Genomic DNA, 13574 nt, shown 5'->3' with positions numbered 1-13574 from the left:
GAAGTAGCCCTATTGGCCTCACAAGCCAATCGAAAATTTATAAACTTGAGTTGAGGAGAAAGCCCTGGCCCTCATATTATAAACGTTGGACATTAAAAATAATGATAAGGGGAGAAAAAAGAAGAAAAAAAGAAAGAAAGAAAGACTGGAAGAAGCACTGGGGACTGGGGATCAGGCACATGTCATGGAAAGCTGACATTCTCCTTGGGATCCCCACATTTTATTACGAAAACATTCAAACATGCAGAAAACCATGTAGAGTGCGCACCATGTACCCACCACCGAGATTCTACAATTGACATTTTAAAAAATATTTTATTTATTTATTCCTGAGAGACAGAGAGGGGGCAGAGGGAGAGCCACAGGCAGAGGGAGAAGCAGGCTCCATGCAGGGAGCCCCACATGGGATTCGATCCCGGGTCTCCAGGATCACGCGCTGGGTGAAGGTGGCACCAAGCCGCTGATCCACCCGGGTTACCCCTACAACTGACATTTTGCCTTACTTGTCACCTGTCTCTCCGTTCCTCCAGCCCTCGCTCTTGCCCCGACACACGGTGGCGTGCACACGCACGGAGCCCAGCGTTTTTCAGGGAACATTCCCATAATGAGCAGGTGGGAAGGAGACCCTCCAGCTCACCTGTGTCCCCCAAGCCCAGCCTGATCAGGAAGTGGACCGCCGACCCCTCCCTTGTGCCCCTTCTGGGCGAGTCCCCCAAGCCCTGTTCTGTTGCTGTTTTGTTTTACTGTAGCTTCCTTTTGCCTGCTCTGGGGTTTTACAGAAACACAATCACACCCTGAGCCTTTTGTGTCCTCCTCCTGCGGTGTCGGCTCTTCCTGGTGCTGCTGCCGCCCTGGGCAATGGGAACATCGCTGACCTGAGCTTTCTCACCCATGTCTCTGAGAAACATGTGTTTTCATTTCTCTTGGGTAAAAACCTGGGAATGGAACTGCTAACCACCAGGTAGGGTAGGTGTAGGGTTAGTTTTATCAGAAACTTCCAGGCTGGACACCTGGGTGGTTCATGGGTTGAGCATCTGCCTTCAGCTCAGATCTGATCCCAGGGTCCGGGGATCAAGCCCCACATCGTGCTCCCTGCAAGGAGCCTGCTTCTCTCTGCGTTTCTCATGAATAAATAAATTTTTTCAAAATTTTCCTTTAAAATAAAAGGAAACTTCCAGGCCCCTTTCTTAAGCAACTGACCATTTTAGGCCTGAGCAGACATGTAGGAGCTCAGAGCCTTCCGCACACGGCAGCTGCTGGACAAACATCCTTGAAGAGGTGGTCTGGCACAAGGGGCGCTGGGCACCTCCACTCACCAGGCCCCCCAGCTGGCAGGAACGGGGGTGGGGGGGAGGCTGGGAGGGTTGCCTCGAGGGTGCTGGCCAACAGAGGAAGTTGCCGAGAGGCAGGAAGCCTCTGGAAGGAAGGGACATAGTCCCTCAGTGACAGGCGAGCCCCCAAGTGCAAAGGCCCTGCATAAGACCGCCCGTAGGCCAGTGACTCTAGTGTCCAAAAATGATTCAGAATGTTGGACTTATGTTCTCCGAATATGCAGCAAGTGGAGACTCGGGAGGACATGCAGCTGGCATCTTTGGAGAGGAGCCAGGTGACTGTGGGCAGACTTGGGACGGACCATCCTGCAGGGACAGCTCAAATGCCGATGCTCCTGTGGCGGATTACGTCTCCCAAGGACGGCCGCATCTTCCGTCCCACGCAGTCTTCTCGCAACGTGGCTTTGACACTCTTCCCATGGAGGTGGAGTCTCTGTCCCCTCCTTTTGAAGCTAGGTGAGCCTGTGACACAGCAGCAGCGACATTGTGTGACTTCAGAAGGCCTTACAGGTGGCACTGCCTCCAGCTGGCTCTCTGGGGAAGCTCTTGGAAGCCAGCCGCCTTGCTGCTGCGAGGGAGCCCACGCAGCCCTTGGAGAGACCACGCAGAGACCGCGGGAGCAGAGGTCCCTCTGACAGCCAGTGTCCCCCTTAGACACACGAGTGGAAAGGCCCCCACTCATTGTGTCGCCTCCAGCCTTTGAGACAGAGGAACGGGGATGAGCCCTCCGCTCCACACGCTTGCCCACAACATCCACGAGCGGAACAGGATGATTGACATGAGCCACTAGGTCTGGGGATGGTTTGTTATGCAGCAGAAGGAACTAGCACGTTACCAGGCGTTCCCTCGGTTCCCGCAGCACGATCCCCCTCTTCTGAGGGCACATGGCCCTTCGTGAGCTGGCACCCAGGGAGGAGGGCAGAGATGAGGGATACACACAGCCCGTCTCACGCCTCTAGCACCTTCCACATCACATCATTGCCGAAGGCCGCAGCACCTCCTGTCCGCAGCAGGAGAGGCTGACCTTCGGGGCCCCCATCACGATGCACAGCACAGTGCCAGGGACAGAGAGTGCGAAAGGAAGGAGGGGGAAGGAGGATGGAACCCAATTCTGTCCTGACTTAGGGCCCAGGAGGAGCCACACTCGGCCCCAGCCCTGGTCCTCCACGCTGTGATCTGTCTCTTCCCCTGTAAAGTGGTCACCCTGTCCACCTGCCTCCCAGAACATCAGGGGGAGCTGGTCCCATGTTCCGCCCCAATCGCTGGGGGGCACCTGTGCCAGTGGCTGAGACTTGGGGGTGCCTTCCAGTGAAAGGGGCTCAGCTGGAAGCTGACGTCTCCTATGGCCACCAGACCACGGGGACAGCTGGGCCCACTTTTTAGGCTTTTTTATTTAAAGATTTTATTTATTTATTTGAGACAGAGCAAAAGAGAGCACGAGTGGGGGGACAGTGGGAGAGGGAGAAGCAGACTCCCTGCTGAGCAGGAGCCCAATGTGGGACTCGATCCCAGGACCCCGGGATCATGACCTGAGCCAAAGGCAGACACTTCACTGACTGAGCCACCCAGGCACCCCACTCTTCTCTCTTTCTAGGGGCCCAGAGCCCAAGGGCAACAGGAGATTCCAAGGCCTGGGTTATTGCCCCAACTGCCCTGCACCCCTCCCTTCCAAGGCCACAGATGGAATCTTGGGCCTCACTGTGTCATGTCCTCCCACTCCCTGCCCCTACTTACCCCTCCAGGTAACCCCCCAGTCCTTCTCTCTCTGGGGACCCTGCTAGCCTCAGCCCTACACTCCCCACAGAAGGGCACCACAGAGCGGGATCACCCAGCCTTTCCAGGGATGATTCTCTTGCCTGTCAGGTGCTCCACGGGCCCCGCTTCTGCAGAGCTCTGGAGCCCAGGGACCCACAATGACAGCCACCCCCTTTCCACCTTAGATTTTTTTTTTTTTTTTTTTTTTTTTTTTTTTTTTTTTTTTTTTTTTTTTTTTTTTTTTTTTTTTTTTTTTATGATAGTCACAAAGAGAGAGAGAGAGAGGCAGAGACACAGGCAGAGGGAGAAGCAGGCTCCATGCACCGGGAGCCCGACGTGGGATTCGATCCCGGGTCTCCAGGATCGCGCCCTGGGCCAAAGGCAGGCGCCAAACCACTGCGCCACCCAGGGATCCCCCCTTTCCACCTTAGACAGCTACTTCCAGAAGGGGCAGTTTTTGCCCAAGGACACAGATATGGGGCTCTTCAGACGGGCAGATGGAGAGCTCTTTCGTTTTAGACAAAAATAGCCATGCAGGTGGCAAGACTGTCCCCGAACCAGCACATGCTTCTGCTGGCCTGGCTGCAATCCCCCCCTCTATGAGGAGGAGACATTTGGGGGACTTGAGCCCCTGGGTGCCTGACAGCAGCTGCCCACATGGCTCCCAGATGCTCCCTCCACTGAAACGGCCTCCTCCCTGCTCTTCGTGGTCCTCGGCCTCATCCACTGAGACCCCACTCGCCTCACAGCTGCCGAGTGTTCTGGGGCACAGACCTCACCGTCATCCCTTGGCTGGCTCCTGGCCCCCCGCCCCTCCCAGGGCCTAGTGTGGGTTCTCAGTACATGGAGCTCACCTGAACGCAGGAGGAGCCAACCAACCCCTCAGGTGGTGGTCCCTCATGGAAATCCTGGTCTCCATCTGCCTCACCCACGCCCAGTTCTACTGCAGTGACCTTGGACGTCTGGATCCGCAGTGGGGGTGGGGGGCTCCGTGTCCTGTGGCTTTCTTGCCTCTGCCTCTAGCGGGTATATAATCAAATTTCAGCCTGGCTCCCTTTGTCCGAGCAGAAATCGCTGCAGCAGTTTCCGGACATCACACCTTTGCACCTCACCGTCCAGAAGGAAAGAGCCTCAAGCCCCCACCCATCAATACATGCCCCAGGTCACAAGCCCACCGGGCCCCCCCGCCTGGCCAGGAGCAGGCCTCGTACTGCTTGGCCTAGCTGATGGGGAAGGTGCTGCTGCAGAGTGGGGGTCGGGGGCGGGGGAAGGCTGGGGACACCCACAGTCCTCCCTGCAGGTGGCTCTCTGAGCCCACTCAGCCCTGTTCCCAAGGGCAGCACCTGCAAGGGAGGGGGCCAGCGGGGCCCCTCCAAGGTGACTGTCCACACCAACAGGGTCTGGCTCATCCGGCCGGTGGCCCAACCTCCCCAACCTCCCCGGGGGCGTGTCCCCGCTGCCCTCACCCCTGCCTACAGAGGAAGTGCAGTGACAACACTGGCTCCTTCTCCTAGTAGACGTCCTGGTCCCCTTGTGATCTGATGGATTCTGATGATCGTGTTTGGAAGCAGAGGGTCACTAACCTCCCCCCACCAGCTGGGGCCACATGACTCCAGAGGTGCTCAGGAGGATGGGCACCTGGGGGCCAGGAGGCCAGCCGGACATGGGCTCAGAGGGTCACCCTGGGAGCAGGGGACTCCCAGCCACCGGGTCAGCCCCGCACCATGCCCCGCATGGAGGTAAAGGCCAGGCGGGCCCAGGCCACGCACCCCCGGGAGGCTCTGGGTCCTGCGTGCGCTGGGTGCCCTGAGACGAGCCCCGCCGGGCTCTGCTCAGCTCTGCAGGCAGAGGGAGGACGAGGCAGACGCTGAGGAAGGAAACGCACAAACGCATATATCATCACAACGTGCTGAAAAGGAAAAATCCCAGCCTCCGGAGTATCCGGGTGGGCCCGCCCGGGCTGTGCCTGGGCCCCCCTCCGCCTCCAGCCCCCGCCATCCCGGTCCACACGGAAACCCGCACACACAGCCCTTGTCCCCGTGTCACACCCGTTCTCCGTGAGCACCAGCCAGAGGCAGGGAGCACCACCCCATTCTACGGGTGGAGAAATGGAGCCAGGGGAGACCGGCTCGAGTCCCCACTCACTCCCGTCGCTGGCGCAAAGTCGAGGGCCCACTTCAATGCTTCAGGAAGATTGAAGCATTTCCCCCACGGTCTCAGCTCCAGACGCAAGATTCCGGAAGACATTTGGCAGGGCCTCCGGAAATTTTCATCTATTGATTCCTTCTAGAAGCTGCTGATCCATCAGACATAAATCTCGTGGACTGCACATTGACTCAACCTTGCTCCCGAACGCTGTGAGTTCCTTCTGCTGCCTATTAGCTGAGTCTGGAAGCCATCAGAGTATGTTTGCTGGAGCTGACAAAGGACCCCAAACAGGGAGACGAGGACAACGGAAACCTGTTCTCTTACAGCTCTGGAGGCCAGAGGCAGGGCTGAGGCTCCAAGGGAGGAGCCTTCCAGGCCCGTCCAGCTCCTGTGGGCACCCTTGGCCCACGAGCCCCTTGGCCCAAAAACACATCAGTCCAGCCTGTCTCCTTGTCACATGGCCTTCCATGTGCCTGTCACCAATCTCCCTCTGCTTTTTAAGGACACTTGTCATTGGATGGGGCGGTGGGGGGGGCCTCCTATATCCAGGATGATCTCATCCCAATATCCTTAACTACACCTGCAAGATTCTCTGCTCCCCAAAGAGGCCATAACCCTAGATACAAGGACCTAGGACAGGGACACATCTGGGAGCCCCCACTAGGGTCAGCCCATCTCCAGGAAGCAGACCGAGGATGCTCCATTCCACAGATGAGGCAAAGGAAGTGCGACAGGGTTGTCAGTATGGATCTGTCCTGGGCCTGTGAGAGGGGAGGGGGAAGGAACTGGACTGTCCTCTGCTTGTCCTGGCAGATGCTCTTCTGGGGACAGCCAATATGGGCCAGATGCTGCCTTGGCTTTCTCCCGGAAGGTGAGCTGAGGGCCGCTTTTCCTGTGTTGGCAAGGCCCGTCAAACTCCTAAGAGAAACAAGGAGTAAAAGGGCGGGTGCCAGGGGCTGGGGTAGGGGACATACTCAGAAAATGTTCACTGACCCAAACTTTCAAACAGGCAAACCAGCCTGTCCACCAAGGAATGTGGCTCCTCCGTAAGGCCAAGCCCATCCCACGTCCCATCCTGGCGTCCATGAGGGCTCTCTGTGCTGGGTCACGCTTGCCCAGCCCTCCCTCCAACCTCTGGGGAGACCTCTGGGGCCTGTGCCCGCTGCAGCAGCACTGCCTGATGGGAAACAAATGTGAGCCACAATGTCATTTCAAATGGTCTCATAGCCACAATAAAACAGATAAAAAGCAAGTGAAATTAATTTTAGTAATATATATATATATATATACACACACACATATGTCATTGCTGTTTCTTCAGCAAATTTTGTCAGTTTGTTTGTTTTGTTTTGTTTTGTTTTAAGTAGGCTCCATGCCCAGCATGGAGCTGAATGCAGGGCTCAAACTCACAGCCCTCAGATCAAGACCTGAGCTGAGATCAAGAGTCGACCACCTATCTGACTGAGCCACCCAAATAAGCTCTATGCCCAACACGAGGCTCGAACTCACAGCCCCGAGATCAAGTCGCATGCTCTGCTGACTGAGCAGCCAGGCACCCCAGAGCCTCAATTCCAAACTGCAGCTGGATGGAGGGGCCAGGGCAGGGGCCCCGGGCTCTGTGGAGAGGGCCCCAGGACACCTCTGGGGATTCTAAGGATCCCCCGAATCCACGTAAATAAAGCTCTGAGAACTGTGCCCGGCAGATGGCAACACTTGCTTCCTGTTAGCATTACTTGGTAAAGGGGCCAGGGGCCGCAAGGGCATTCATCGAGCACATCTAATGGACAAGGTCCACTGTGCCAGGCAGCGTGGTGAGGCCCGGGAGGAGGCTGGGAGCACAGAGACAAAGACGGAGACAACTGCCCCCTCAGGGGTGGAGTCCTCCGGGCTGGGCATCTCTGTGACCAGATGGTCAGATTCTGGAGTTTGCAGCCAGATGCAGCAGGGCCCGTACTGACAGGAGGCCCACCGTCCACGGTGCAGGAGCCGGGCTGTGCATGTGGCTCTGAGAGGTGTCCTGCCACCAGAGTGACATACCGACCATCATATCCAGGCTTGGGGAGGCACTGAGGATACACTAGGGTGCTGCTTTCTTTCTAAAATATAAATCTTGGGGCACCTGGTGGCTCAGTCGGTTGAGCATCCAACTATTGGTTTCAGCTCAGGTCATGCTCTTAGGGTTCTGGGATCAAGTCCCACATTGGGCTCTGTGCTTAGCGGGGTCTGCTGAAGATTCTCGTTCTCACACTGCCCCTCCCCTCCTCACACTCTCGCTCAAGAGGGAGAGGGAGAGGATCTCCAGCAGACTCCTTGCTGAGCTCAGAGCCTCACACAGGGCTCGATCCCACATCCCTGAGATCATGACCTGAGCCAAAATCAAGAATCGGCTGCTTGCTCAACTGAGCCACCCAGGTGTCCTAAATAAAATATGAATAGATGATAGATAGATAGATAGATAGATAGATGATAGGGCACCTCGGTGGTTGAGCATCTGCCTTGGCTCAGGACATGATCCTGGGGTCCTGGAATTGAGTCCCGCATCGGGACTCTGCAGAGACACAGGCAGAGGGAGGAGAAGTAGTCTCCCTGCAGGGAGCACGATGCGGGACTCAAACTCGGAATTCCGGGATCACATCCCCAGCCGAAGGCAGATGCTTAACCACTGGGCCACCCAGGCATCCCTCTCATGAATAAGTAATTAAAATCTCAGGAAAAATTAAAATAAAAAAATAACAAACAAAATAAGATTCTTGTTTGCCCATTGGTTTTCCTGGCAAATGGACTAACCTTTCGCAAGTCAGTGCCCACTGCCGGCAGCTCTGGCTCTGTGTTCATCTTTCCACTCTGCACCAAACCATCTGTTTGATGGCAAACTCATCTTTGCGTGTGTGCTGGGGTAACAGGAGGGCTTACAACCCCCAAATACTTGGATAGAAACCACCTCTGGACATCTCCTCCCCTCGTCTGGGGGCTCTTCCTGTACTTTTCCACCCAAAGATGGACTCAGGACAAAGTGGACAACCATCACAGCAAATCAATAGCCGAGTAGCTACAAATGCAGCTTGAAACAGCCTGGACATTTTTGGAAGATTGATCATTTTCAATGGCATGAAAGGAAAGAAATGACTTTCCTGGAAGACCAGTGAGGTGAGCAGATCATCTGAGAAGGGGTACTGCCCAGCAAGGAGGATGGCTGTCCCCACCACGTGGGCACAGGACACTGGGGGCACCGGATGGGCAGGGTGGTCCAGGAGGGCTAGCTCATCCACTGCTCCATGCCCAGTGCCTAGAACAGGGCCTGGCACCCAGCAGGTGCTCATGATCATTTGCATAATAAATGAGGAAGCAGACTGTGCTGTCCTCACAGAACTGCAGATGTTATGCCATCATGTGCCCTTTGCCCCGTTAAGGTTTACTATCCTTGGGCTACAGTGATGCCTGAGGCTCAGGGGGTTTAGGTGCTGGAGCTGAGACTGGGGCCCAGTTTACCTGTAAACAAACCTGTCTTCACGTGCCAGAACATGGGTGAACTCTGAGGACATCATGCTAAGTGAAATAAGCCAGTCATGAAAGGACAAATACTGGGGGCACCAGTCATAGAGCATGTGACTCTTGATCTCGGGTCATGAGTTCAAGATCCACATTGGGCGTAGAGCTTACTTCAAAAGATTAAATAAATAAATAAATAAATAAATAAATAAATAAATAAATAGGTAAAAGAAAAAATACTGTATGATTCCATGGAGGTGAGGTCCCTAGCATATTCAAATTCACAGAAAGTAGAAGAGTGGGCACCAGGGGCTGGGGACAGGGGTGACGGTTAGTGTTTAATGGGGACAGAGTTTCAGTTTGGGGAGATGGAAAGTTCTGGAGACGACAGGGGTGGTGGCTGCACGACTGTGTGAATGTGCTTCACGCCACCAAACTGCACTGCTGAGAGGGGAATCTCACAGGACTTCCGCAGCCCTGTGGGCTCGGCTGTGCAGTGGGGGACAGGTGGCCATGACACAAACCCCCGGTTCCCAGTGGATCCCCTGTCATGTGAGCTTTGTGAGCAAGAAGCCCCAGCCTCCCCTTTGAGGAAGCAGATTCTCCATAAAGGAAGCTGCTCCTTGTAGTCTACACCTTCCTGCACTGGATCAATTTCCTAAACAAAGACTTTGTAAAATGTGTCAGCAGAAAATGGCTAGTCATGGTTTCTTGTTTTAAAAACAGAAAAAAGCACGGATGCCTGGCCGGCTCAGTCGGTAGAGCATGCGACTCTTGATCTTTGGGTTTTAAGTTTGACATGTTGGGTGCAGGGGTACTCAGAAATAAAATCCTGGGGCACCTGGGTGGTGCGGTCGGTGAAGCACCGACTCTTGATTTCTGCTCAGGTGGTGATCTCAGAGTCGTGAGACCGAGCCCCGTGTCGGGCTCTGTGCTGGGCATGGAGCCTGCTGGGGATTCTCCCTCCCTCTGCCCCTTCCTCCATGCTCTATCTATCTCTTGCACTAAAAAACAAAAACAAAAACCAAAAAAAAAAAACAAAAAAAAAACCCCACAAGGTCTATAAATAGCACCTAACACACAGGGAGGATGAGAAACTCAGTTTTGTTTTGTTTTTTAACTCAGAAAACAGAAGCATTAAATTTATCAGGGACATTTTCAAGGGAAAGTGGTGTAAAATACATCACTGAGATCATCTTTATTCTATAATTATATAAAGACCACAAAAATACTTTACTTAAATATAGTTAGGGCAGAAAATCATCTTAAAACAACATAATATTTTCTTTTCTGTTTTTAATTTTTTTTAATCAGAGTTGTTTGCCAACACATAGCATAACACCTAATGCCCAGTGCTCATCCCGTCAAGTGCGCCCCTCAGTGCCCGTCACCCAGTCACCCCATCCCCCCGGCCCACCTCCCTTTCCACCACCCCTTGTTTGTTTCCCAGAGTTAGGAGTCTCTCATGTTCTGTCAACATAATATTTTCTTTTTTAAGTTTATCTATTTATTCATGAGAGAGAGAGAGAGAGAGAGAGAGAGAGAGGCAGAGGGAAAAGCAGGCTCCGTGCAGGGAGCCTGATGTGGGACTTGATCCCAGGTCCAGGATAATAACCCGGGCTGAAGGCGGTGCCAAACTGCTGGGCCACCAGGGCTGCCCAATATAATATTTTCTTAAGTGAGGATATATATTTTTAGGATATATATTTTAGTTACCTTAATAATGACATATTTGCATTTATTTGTGACCTAAAGTAACATATACCACGATACCGACAATACCTAAATGTCGGGTGCCTGGGTGGCTCAGTCAGTTGAGTGTCCGCCTCTGGCTCAGGTCATGATCTGGGGGTTCTGGGATTGAGCCCCACGTTGGGCTCCCTACTCAGTGGACAGCCTGCTTGAGCCTCCTTCTCTGCCTCTCTTTGTTGCTCCCCCTGCCGGTGATCTCTTGCTCTCTCTCAAAGTAATAAAATATATTTTTTAAATAAATAAATATAAATCAATTTAAATATCTAAGATCTAAGAAAGAAAAAAACTAGCACTGCCGTTTCTCATTAATTCACTCAGAAGACCAAAGAACCTAGCAACACCACCACGAGGCAGGTTAAACTCTTTGGCATTAAATGAAGTTGTCACCAGGCGACAGCCAGCAGGTTCCTGGATTGTAGCTGCATCAGGTCCGGAGTCGCTGGGACGCCCCCACCCGCGGTCAGTGTCTAACTACCACATCATTTATGTCAAGCGGAAACAATTTAAGAGGACTGCTTGGGGCTGTGGACACGGACCTGTGGGTGCCCGTCGCTCAGTTCTGAACCTGCAGCCGCCCGCGCCCCCAGAGCCTCTGCCATCCCATCCTGAAGGCGTGGAGATGCCGCAGCCTACTTCACCTCCGGCCCAGGGCGCTGCGCCCACTGGCAACTGGCAAAGGGAAGTTTTGGGGACAGCCGGGTGGCTCAGCAGTTGAGTGTCCGCCTTCGGCTCAGGGCATGATCCCAGGATCCTGGGACCGAGTCCTGCATCAAGTTCCCTGCAGGTAGCCTGCTTCTCCCTCTGCCTGTGTCTCTGCCTCTCTCTCTCTCTCTCTCTCTCTCTCTCTGTCTCTCATGAATAAATAAATAAAATCTTAAAAAAAAAAAATGAAGACTGCCAGCAAGAGCAACAGCTGGCGGAAGCTCCTACACAATGTAAACACTGATGCTGCATCACAGAGTCACCAGCTGAAGGGCAGATCCCCTGGCTCGAGGGTGCAAGAAAGAAGCTTTCTGGAACACCAGGCTGAGAACCCTGAGACAACATGCTCTCAACATCTCAGAGTGTGACTCAGGATACACCTGTGTTGGAAGAGGCCTTTTAGCAACGGCACCCACGTATGGTTGCTCAGTAGTCCCACAGGTTACATAATACGTCAGCTGTTCAAATTGTCCTTCTACCTTCACACAGAGTCACAGAAACCACAATGTGTCTTCAACAGTTTGTGATGATGTGCTCATGCACACACCTTTACCACCCACTGGAACTCACCTTCCTGAAAAACAAATTTTCTTTCAGATGGCCCACTTGTCTTTTTACTTTTTTAAAAGAGATTTATTTATTCATGAGACACAAAGAGAGAGGCAGAGACAGGCAAAGGGAGAAGCAGGCCCCATGCAGGGAGCCCAGTGTGGGACTTGATCCTGGATCCTGGGATTCACGCCATGTGCCAAAGGCAGACGCTCAACTGCTGAGCCACCCAGGCGGCCCAAATGATTTATTTATCTATTGGAGAGAGGGAGGGAGGGAGGGAGGGAGGGAGGAGCAGACTCCCCACTAAGCTTGGAGCCTGACAAGGGCTCAGTCCCAGGACGCTGAGCTCACGATCTGAGCTGAAACCAGAGTTGGATGCCCAAGTGACTGAGCCACCCAGATAGTCCATTTGTCTTCTGCTGTTACTATGGAAACTCACCCTCAGAATCTTTAAGAATTGATGTGCAAGAAGAATTAGAAACAATGCCACTGCAAGCTGCTATTTATTGCAATGTCACACCATCCAGGGCAGAGACGATCTTCAAATAATCTTGAAGTCAGTGAGTGAAGTTGACAGGATAAAGGAAGAACTAAAAGCTCACTTGGATGCTTGTTCTCCCCTTCCCTTGTTTCTCTGAGGACACACAGTGTCACACACCCTGGCGACAGGCTGAGAATCAGAGTTCAGCAGAGGTTTGGTGTGAATACATGATAGGACATTTCTCTTGTCAAATGCCACGTTCCATGCTGCTTGCTGCATGTGCCGCACCCTCTGCGGCCCTGGATTAGCGAGCACAGAGCATGACTATCCCCGTGCAGGTTCCTGAGGTGACGTGGCACTGGGCAGTGTGCAGCACGATGGCTCTCCTGGGCAGACATGAGGCTGACAAGATTCTCACACATACTCCCATTCATCTGCAGGCCCGCAAAAGCCTCCATGGAAGGGGAGGGGGTGACATGCTTCCTCTGGCTTCTGAATTTTCTCCTTGGAAATCATCTTTGCCGGCAGCAGCTTAGAAGCCACAGAAGAAATCTGGAATCATGACTGTATTATCATGCCTCACTCACAGTAATAGAAATTGTTTCTCAGGTGGCTCATCTGTCCTCAGAGGATACGTTTACTGATAAGACCTGGCTCCAAAGGCCAGTTCCCTCTTGCCAAGGCAGGTGTCCTCTCCGGCAGCACTGTCATGACCCTCCCATGTCACAGGGCTCCAGAATGTAATACAAAGAGACCCTCATCATTTTAGAAGAGCAATGTTACTTTTTATTTTTATTTCTTTTTGCAATGTTACTTTTTAAGTAAACTCTACCCTCAACGTGGGGCTCGAAATCACAACCCCAAGATCAAGAGTCACACACTCTACCGCCTGAGCCAGCCAGGTACCCCGATACAATCCTATTTTAAATAATGCTGAAATGGGACGCCTGGGTGGCTCAGAGGTTGAGCGTGTCTTTGACTCAGGGAGTGATCCCGACTCAGGGAGTGATTTGAGTCCTACATCGGACTCCCCATATGGAGCCTGCTTCTCCCTCTGCCTGTGTCTCTCATGAATGAATGAATAAACAAACAAATAAAGCAAGCAAGTTGAATTAATTTATACATTCACTCATTCATTCATTTGACACAGAGCGAGAGAGCGAGCACGCACAGAGGCATGGGAAGCAGCAGGCAGAGGGAGAGGGAGAAGCATGCTCCCTGACGAGCAGAGAGCCCAACTTGGGGCTTGATCCTGAGACTCCAGGATCATGACCTGAGCCGAAGGCAGCCACTTAACCAACTGAGACACCCAGGTGCCCTATATTGTTCTATTTGAAATTGGTAGAATTCAAAAACACAGAACA

General features: G+C 53.1%; 1 long non-coding RNA gene across 1 annotated transcript; it reads right to left on the bottom strand.

Annotated features, from left to right (window-relative positions):
* Positions 1–295: 295 nt before the first annotated feature.
* LOC140599431 (uncharacterized) lies at positions 296–7408 on the bottom strand. The gene is made up of 2 exons (XR_012002333.1): positions 3941–7408; positions 296–1793 (listed from the first exon to the last, which is right to left on the bottom strand). It is a non-coding gene; the product is annotated as an uncharacterized lncRNA (long non-coding RNA).
* Positions 7409–13574: the final 6166 nt, after the last annotated feature.

The sequence above is a fragment of the Vulpes vulpes genome, chromosome 6, assembly GCF_048418805.1.
Source record: "Vulpes vulpes isolate BD-2025 chromosome 6, VulVul3, whole genome shotgun sequence".
NCBI classification, from domain to species: Eukaryota; Metazoa; Chordata; class Mammalia; order Carnivora; family Canidae; genus Vulpes; species Vulpes vulpes.
This window is presented reverse-complemented; position numbering and strand designations above follow the sequence as displayed.